Consider the following 9,408-nt stretch of genomic DNA (forward strand, 5'->3'; position numbering starts at 1 on the left):
GAAGTAAAGGTACTTTTGTCTAAATACATACATGGTCCTTTGCCACACCTCTCATTACTTGAAGAGTTTTAAGGAGTCCATTAGTTTAGCCATCTGCATGGCTATGGAAGCTCTGCCCAACCAGGTCCCAAAGGCTTAGAAAGACTTTTGATTCTCTGTTTCACTGAGTGAGGAAATGCCAATTTCTTCTTTACATGAACAGTTCAGAGGAGGTGTCTCTTATAGCAGGTGAGATGCCAAATAAGGAAATATTGAGTAATGAGGATTTCTACAAAGTGAGTCTTAACTTACTCTGGGTTCCTACAATGGCTGAAAGAAACTAAGTTGCAAAAAATTAGGTACTTTTGGTTCATGACCTCCAGGAATTCCCTTGGTGAAATTTGAAACTGGCCCTCTTTCCCTGAGGTCAAGGAGAGACTGAAGAAAGAGACCAGTTCAGATTGGTAGGTGGCAGTTTTAATAAACAGGGATCTTACACAGGAGGCTTGTCTCCTGCAGCATCAAGATAGTACCTTCCTCACCTGCCAGCCAGAATCTTAAAAGTTTATATAGAAGCCTTGATGGGGTTCAGGCTTGTGTACAGACAAGATGATCTCAACAACACATTGCTCTCTCAGAATGCATCTTTGACCTTGGCTCCTGGTACAGGAACATTGAAGTACATTCTGAGCACAGAAGAGCAAGGAGCCTCTAATTGCCTGGGTCCAGTTTGAGGGTCAAATGGAGGTCACATCCTCTCAATGACATCCTGCAACAGGTACCCAGGTAGAATTCATTTATTTTGTATACAGTTCTGGTTTCTTGAATATATTCTTCTTTCTAGCGACTAGTTAGTATAGCACCTGCAAATCTGTGATCATAGCATTAGGTTGGTGTACAAGATCAAATAGTGACCTTCAAAAATTCAAGTCCATTCTGACTTCAGAATTTGACCCTATTCTGAAATATTGTTTTTTCAGATTTAATCAAGTTAAGATGACATCATACTGGATTAATCCAATGACTGCTGTCCTTATAGGAAGAGGGAAATTTGGACACAGATACCCAGGAGGAATGCCGTGTGATGAGCAAGGCAGAGATTGGAGTTATTCTGCCTCAAGCCAAGGAATGCCAAGGATGGCTGGCCACCAGCTGATGTCAGGGGAAAGGTACAGAGAAGCATAGCCCTCAGCACACTTTCATATATTGTTAGAACAAAGAACATTAAACAACTCAGGGATGCATTCCTTCAAGGTTTCAAAACAAAACCAAAACCAAAATAAAACAGATGGACGTGTACACAGGGAGTCAATATGGCCTTGGCACCTGGGAAAGGAGTCTTATTATTGAAGGAGTACCAGCATTGGCATCCTAGGAAGAGAAGCATTTAATCTTTATTTTTCTTAGGGGCATTCTTTACTTCTGGTCGGTGCTCCCTTTCTTTGTATTAAAGCAGATGTACAATGTTTTGTTTGACAGGCCATGAACAGGTTGTTTTAGTTAGCGTAAAAATTCAGGTTAACTCACATATAAACCAGAATGACTTCCCCATACCTGAATGTGGGAAGATTTCTTTGATCAGTTCCCTGTCCCCTTCTTGTCCTCCACTTGTCCCCTAGATGCCCGTGTGCCCAAGGCTCCATCCTCGATACTCTTCTCTGAATCCACACAGTCTCCCAAATGATCACATCCACGCTTCTGATTTCCATGATCACTGACTTCCATGTGCTCTGATGACCCTTGAATCTTCCTTTCAATGCGGTCATTTCATCTGAACTCCAGACCCATTTATTTGTCCATCAGAATCAATATGTCCAAGTTCAAACGCTTCCTTTTCCCCCTTGATTCTCTTATATTGAGTGAATGACCCAGTCTTTAATTCAGACACCAAGTCAACACACCTGGGAATGATCCCTGATCCATTCTTCATCATCTGCCACCTTCCACCAGAAAGTCTCATCTGTGTGGCTCTTACAGGAGAGGCATGAGTGGAAGGTAGCCCTGCCTTATCACCCTCCTTCTCAGGGGGAGTATAGTTCTATAAATGTCAGGAAGAGCATGTAGATATGGCTATGGATATAGATACAGCATATGAAATCAGTTATGTACATTGTGAATTATATTTCTGATTTTATTTGGCAGTTTTTTGGTAACCAAACTGACTGAATTTGAAGGAATTGGGAATTTTCTGAAGAAAGGGGCTTAATCCAGTAAGTAGTGATGATGATTTACAATTACCTTCTTGGATGAGATTCTCTATTGGGGGCGCATGTTTATCACATTTGACATTTTCAGGATTCGCTTTTAGTTCTGAAGTGTGCTGCTGTGGTTATGAGTGTTGGTGATTCTGGCATTACTTCTAAGAAAACTTAATGGACATTAAATGTATTTTGTAAATGTATTCTTGTGAAAAAACTAAACAGGACTTTTGAAAGTTTCTAATCTAAAATATATCATAAAGCTTGATTGGTTAAAAGACAGCTATCATTTCCAAATTTAAAAAAAAAAAAATCCAAAGCAACAAAAAAAGGGAGCCAACAATGGCAAACTAAGATGTTGAGTGTTAGAGGGGTGCATGGACCATCCACATTAGATCATTTCAGGGAATTCCCTGTAAGTACTGGTGTATAACTGCTTTCCTTCAATATCTGTTAGTGAATTTAAGTGAGGGATAACATCATCCGTAATAGTTCCAAAGGAGTTTCTTCCTTGAGCTTGATCTTACTGGAAGATTCATTGACAGACGGATTGGTTCTGCACCGTCCACCTTCTCCTGGATATTCTGATTGTGTTCACACCTTGTTCCAGAAATCATCAGAAACCAGACAACGGGGGAGAACTATTTTAGATCTTTTTATTTTTTGTTCCATGGGCTTTAGGGGTAATGTTGAATATATGTTCGCTTTGATTCTCTTGGCTTACAGTTATGGGGGTTAATAAAAGAGCGCAGGAGTTTCCCATCGTGGCTCAGCAGAAACAAATCTGACTAGGATCCATGAGGTTGTTGGTTTGATTCTTGGCCTCGCTCAGTGGGTTCAGGATCAAGTGTTGCTTTGAGCTGTGGTGTAGGTTGCAGATGCAGCTTGGATCTGGTGCTGCTGCAACTGTGGTGTAGGTCAACGGCTACAACTCCAATTCAGCCCCTAGCCAGGGAACCTCCATGTGCCTTGATGCGGCCCTAAAAAGACAAAAAACAAACAAACAAGTGCAGTAGTGAGTACTACAGGACAGAACATTGATCCTGTTAGGAGAGAAGTACTTTGGGGGAAAGTTAGGTGGGAACTTGGAGAACTTTTGAAAATGATTGGCTAAGCTTGACCTAAAATGAGTCTGTAGTTGTGATATATTTAAATGGCTTCTCTTACAGACAGCATGTATTTGGGACTTTTAAAAAAGTTTACTCTGACATTCTCTGCATTTTAATTTGATGGGAAGTGTTTAGCACACTTAGAATTACGGTAATTATTGATATGGTGGGGTTTAACCTAACACTATGTTTCTGTTTTGTTCCCTCTGCTTTTGTTCTTCTGTTTCTCCTTTTCTACCTTCTTTTACATTATATGAATTTTTTTAAGAATTTTATTTTAAATTTGACTTGTGGGTTTTGTTATACCACTTACCAGAATTTTTTGGTGTGTGGATTATGGATTGCAACATGTGTCCTTGATTTTTACTGTACCATTTCACCTACCAGGTCCATTTAACCATGCTTCTATCCTTTATGTTATAGTTGTAAAATGTATTACATTGATGACCAGATAAAATTGGCACGTGATATGTATTTTAAAGAAATTCAGAGGAAAAATAGTCTTTTTTATACTTAGTCACATATTTACTTTTACCCTAGGGTTTTTAATCCTACCGAAGATCTAAGTGTCCATCTGATCTTTTCCCTAAGCCTGAGGAGCTGTCTTTAGCACTTTTTTTTTTTTTTTTTTTGGCCACCCCATGGCACATGGAGCTCCAGGGATCACATCTAAGCCACAGTTGCATGTGGCTGCAGCAACGCTGGATCCCCAACCCACAGAGCCTGGCCGGGGATTGAACCTGCATCCAGTGTTCCCAAGAGGCCGCCAATTCCATTGTGCCACAGTGGAAGCTCCTCTTGAGCACTTTTTTAGTGCAGGCATATTGGAGACACATTCTTTCATTTTTGTTTTATTTTAAAATGTCTTTACTCATTTAATCCTTTAGGATATTTTTGTTGGATATAGGGATTCTCAGTTGACAGCCATTTCCTTTCAACGGTTTCAAAATGTTGTTCCATGGTTTCTGACCTCTGTTGTTTCTGATGAGAAATTATCAATTATCCGAGTCATTGTTCCCCTGTATATACAATGTGTCATTTTTCTTTGGTTGTGTTCAGTATTTTATTTTTTTCTTTGTCAATAGTTTGACATTGTTGTGCCTAGAGATTTAAAAATTATTATTATTATTATTCATCGGGCCTGACTTTTGTCGAGTTTCTCGAATTTCCAAATTGATGTCTTTTACCAAATTTGAGGAATTTTCAGCTAGTATTTCTTCAAAAAGTTTTTCTTGCCCCACTTTTTTTCTCCCCTTTCTCTGAGAATTCAGTTACTCATATGTTGGTCCCTTCATACAGTCCCAAATACCCACATGGCTCTATTAATTCTTTTTCAGTCTTTTTCCTTTGTGTTTTTTCAAACTGAATTTCTATCAAACTATATGTAAGTCTACTGACTCCTATCATCGTTATTCTGCTATCAAATTCATCTACTAAATTTTGTATGATATAGAGTATATATTTTAGTTCTCAAGTTTTCTTTTCTATTGATATTATCCATTTCTTCACTGATATTTACTATCCTTCACTGATATGTATTATCCATGTCTTCACTGATATTTGTTTAGATCACAATGGGCATATTTTCCTTTACCTCATTGAACATATTTATAATTGCTGCTTTTAAAGTATTGCTTGGTTATTCCAACATGTAGGCATCCTAGAGTTAGGGTCTACTAGTTGCTTCTTTATGAGAATGAATCACATTTTCCTGGTTTGTTTATTTGTTTTTGGATTGTCAATTAATTTTGGATTGCAGCTTAGACATTGTAAATATTATGTTATGAAAACTGGATTCAGGGAGTTCCCATCATGGCTCAGTCAGTTCACTAAAACCTGACTCGCATCCATGAGGACGTGGGTTCGATCCCTGGCCTTGCCCAGTGGCTTAAGGATCCAGCATTGCCTGTGTAGGTTGTAGATGTGGCTTGGATCCTGCGTTGCTGTGACTGTGACGTACACAAGTGGCTACAGCTCTGATTGGACCCTTAGCTTGGGAACCTCCATATGCCGTATGTGCGGGCCCTAAAAGGACAAAAAGACAAAAAAAAAAAGTGGATTCAGTAATATTCCTGTAATGATTGATTTTCTTTTTAAATGGTCTGTTTAAGGTAGTTAGACTCAAACTGCAAGCCTGATGTCAATGGAGTTCCCATTGTGGCTCAGTGAGTTAAGAATCTGACTAATATCCATGAGGATGTGGGTTTGATCCCTGGCCTTGCTCAGTGAGTTAAATGATCTGACATTGCCATAAGATGAGGCGTAGGTCACAAATGTAGCTCCGATCTGCTGTTGCCAGTGGCTGAGGTGCAGGCCAGAAGGTGCAGTTCTGATTTCTACCCCTAACCTGGGAACGTCCATATGCCACAGGTGTAGGCCTAAATATATACAATATAAATATATATAATATATTTTATAATATGTATTGTGTAAATATATAATATATAATATAATATATATAACCAATATATACTATATGTATTTTTTAAAGCATGATGTTGATTACAGTAGTAGCAGCTCAATCCAAGTTTAGTTCTTTGTTTTATTTTTGTTTTTTGGCCTTAGCTGGGCTGTTTTGAGTCTGCCTTGCACAATCATGGTTCAGAGATCATCCATGTAGAGTTAAACACAGAACATAAACTTCTTCTTTCTTGCCCTCTCTTTTCTGTTATTTCCTACTTCACTTTGCAAAGATGTGGTTGCCTTAAACTCCGACCTCTGGTTCTTCAAGCCAGATATATTGTGTCTTTCTAACAGAGTTTTAGTTACCCCACACTGCACAGACTTGAAAAGATAGTTTCAAGCTAAAGGGCCATGACATGTGGGAAACTCACTCCATAACTCTTTTCTCTTTTTCCAAGTGTTAACGCCCCTCCAGTAATCCTTCCTGCTTTTGTCAATTCTCTATTACTTTTAATGTGTTTTTTAAACAAGTTTTCCTAATGTTTGTATATGTCATATGCCAGGAGGGGCAGTTTAATTAGATGCTACGCAGCTCAGACTGGAAGGGCCACTCCCGACATTTAAATTTTAAAGTGCTAAGTGACTAGCTTATTGGGAGAAAATAGTAGGAACTCTTTTTTCCTTTGCTAGGTTAGATTTCTCGCCAATAAAATAGTCTTCTGAAAACAATCCAGTTTTTCAGAAGATTGAAATATATTTACCTTAGACTTCAATCTGGAAATTGATGAAAAACTGCTGAAATCAGGTAGGATTAATCTGTTATCTTAAATAGCACATTAGGATGAAGATTTATGAGTAAAAACGACACTGTATTACTAAGGAAAGAGTTTTAGGGAAAAAAAGAGGATTGGTCGCACTTGACCTGGAATTTCCTGTGAACTTTGTTCAAATACCAAAAACAAAATTTATTTGAGGGAGTTACAGTAAGCTATATCTTAATCTTTGTGATTCTATTTTTGTTTAAATAAATTTCATCTAGACTGAAATGAAAACTTCCTACAGGCACTCCCTTCTATATTCAACTTTGCCAGCTTCTTGAGAGCAGCTCTTTTCATTTAATTCTAACACAACAGCAATTATTTTGTCCATTATCAAATATTATCAGGTGATGTTTAGTTAGTTTGGAATAATACTCAGGTAATTTCCACATTCCAAGGGCACTTTGTGGGAAACAGGCCGGGGAGAAAGTTTCATTCAAATGAACACAACATAATCAAGCTAAACTAAGATGAAAAACCCCAGGAGAGAATTGTTATTAAATTAATGTTATTAGATTTTATAGCAAAAATTATCATAAGAACTTGTTTTCCTAGAAATTACTGGAACATGATGCCTAAAGATGAAGGTATCAATGTTAAGGAAAAGAATGGCAATAGACAATTTCCTTTGAAAATACCCCTTCCTTTTAGAAAAAAAAAGGAATATTTACCTACCTGGAAATTTAGGCTTACAAACATTCATAGTTGCAAAATTACAGCACACACAGACACTCATTAGAAAAACATTGTGGGGAAGTCGGGAGATGATAGAAAAAAAAAAGAACTGTTTGTAATAGCAAAAACTAGTAACCACCTAAACATCTTCTAATAGCAGACTGAAAATTCTTCATGATTTATCCTTTTAAGAGAAGGAATATTATGTGCTCTATGCGACTATAGAAATATGTCTAAGACAAATGATTAAGTGAAAAAAGTAAGAGCCAGAAAATTGCATTTGTTTTTTGAGGAGGATTACAAGGAATTGGTGACTATGGTTGTTCTTGGGGGAAGGTCTAAAATGGGGGGGTGGTATGTAAGGGAGGCGTGTGCTTTTCATTTGAGACCTGTGTGCACATTAGTTTTGATAACTTTTTTTTAAGTAATACTTTTTAAAAAATCAAAGAATTCAAGGAAATTCACTTGTTATTTACTTCGGTTGCTGTGTTCAAGTTATAATTGATCATAATTTCTTTAAAGATATAAAAGAAACAAAATTAATTGCCTTTGGGGAAGATAGCTGGACAGAGGGGAGAACTTTAACTGTACCCTTTTGTATCTTTTGAATTGTTATCCATGTAAATACATCATTTAGCAAAAGATGAAAAATGTTTAAAAGTGATGATTAACTCAGGCATAAAAAAATGAAATAATGGCATCTCCAGCAACACGAATGGACCCAGAAATTATCATCCTAAGTGAAGTTAGTCAGACAGTGAGAGACAAACATATGTTGTCACTTATATGTAGAATCTAAAAAAAGGATATAAATGTACTTACTCAAAGACTTTGAAAAACTTATGGTTACCAAAGAGGACAAGTTGTTGGGGGAGAGGGTCAGTTTTGGGATGGAAATGTTCTAGAATAGGTTGTGATGATAGTTGTACAAATATAAATATAATAAATTCATTGAATTAAAATGAGTGATGATTAACAACCACGAAAAACGAGGCGCCGATCCAAAGTGTTGTATGTCAACCGGTGGGCTTCATCCAGTGTGAACAGACACAGCCAGGTTCTGCGTAGTCTGTGTTTAGATGCAGACTGCATAGCAGTTGTCTGAGAATGCCGGCTCCTAGAAGCAGTTTTATTTGTTGACTTTTTAGAACTGGGCTAACTAGAGTTTCTAACTCACAGGGCGCTAGGTTGGGGGCACAAAACCTTCCATGGGGAAGAGGGATCCTTATCTCAGGAAGTCCATGGCCAGGAAACCTGGACTTCAGGGGTCACCCTCCAGATAATCCTGTTTATCTCCTTCTATACATTCTTATTTAAGAAACAAAACAAAACAAAAAAAACCCAAACCAAACAAACCAAAAAAACCCTCTCTGTAGAAAACCATAAAATTATAGAAAACTATGAGGAAGAAAATAATTTTGTTTATTTAAAGTAGGGAAAAACATCAACCTAATACTACTTACTTATTTTAGCCACATAATTGGCAATAACCCAAATGTTGCTATTTAGTTACAACATGGAAAGATGAAGCAGCTGGCCTGTCTTAGATTCACTTACTTAAGGCATCACTGGGCTAGGTGCAGGAATACAGTGAAGTTTGTTTTTCACTCAGGTCATAGCTGATGCCAGTCAGATTGTTTTTCCTCTTCGGGGATGGAGGCTGCTTCAGCCATGCATCTGGACCACCTGGCTTCCAGAGTTACCTGCAGCAGCGAAGGAGAGGGAGAGAGCGTGACATGGGCTGGTTTTAAGGACCAGTCCCTTTCACCTAAATTCTATTGGCTGGAACTCAGTCATACGGCCCCAACCAAACTATAAAGGAGGCTGGGAAATGGAAGCAACCCAGGAAGAGGAAAGAGGAGCAGGAAGCTGTGAATACATTGTCTGGGCACAGAAGGAAGTTTGTTCATAAATTATGATATACCTTTGTGATGGAATCTCATTCAGCCATTGAAAATCAGGTTTCAAAGGGTGTTAATGACAAATACCCATGATAAGTAAAAAAGCAAGATACAGAATCTTTATGATTCTGATTTTGGAAAAATGTAATATTTATACGTGTATATGTGTACATATAAATATTGGCTAAAAGGAAATAAAAAAATTTTCTTTGTGGTTATCTCTAAATGGTATGGTTATAAGGTTTTTTTTAATCTTCTGAAGAAATTACTAATTTTCTTCAGTGATAACATTTCTTTGAAATGAAATATGTATAATCTGAAAAAC

Source organism: Phacochoerus africanus, chromosome 1 (assembly GCF_016906955.1).
Source record: "Phacochoerus africanus isolate WHEZ1 chromosome 1, ROS_Pafr_v1, whole genome shotgun sequence".
NCBI classification, from domain to species: domain Eukaryota; kingdom Metazoa; phylum Chordata; class Mammalia; order Artiodactyla; family Suidae; genus Phacochoerus; species Phacochoerus africanus.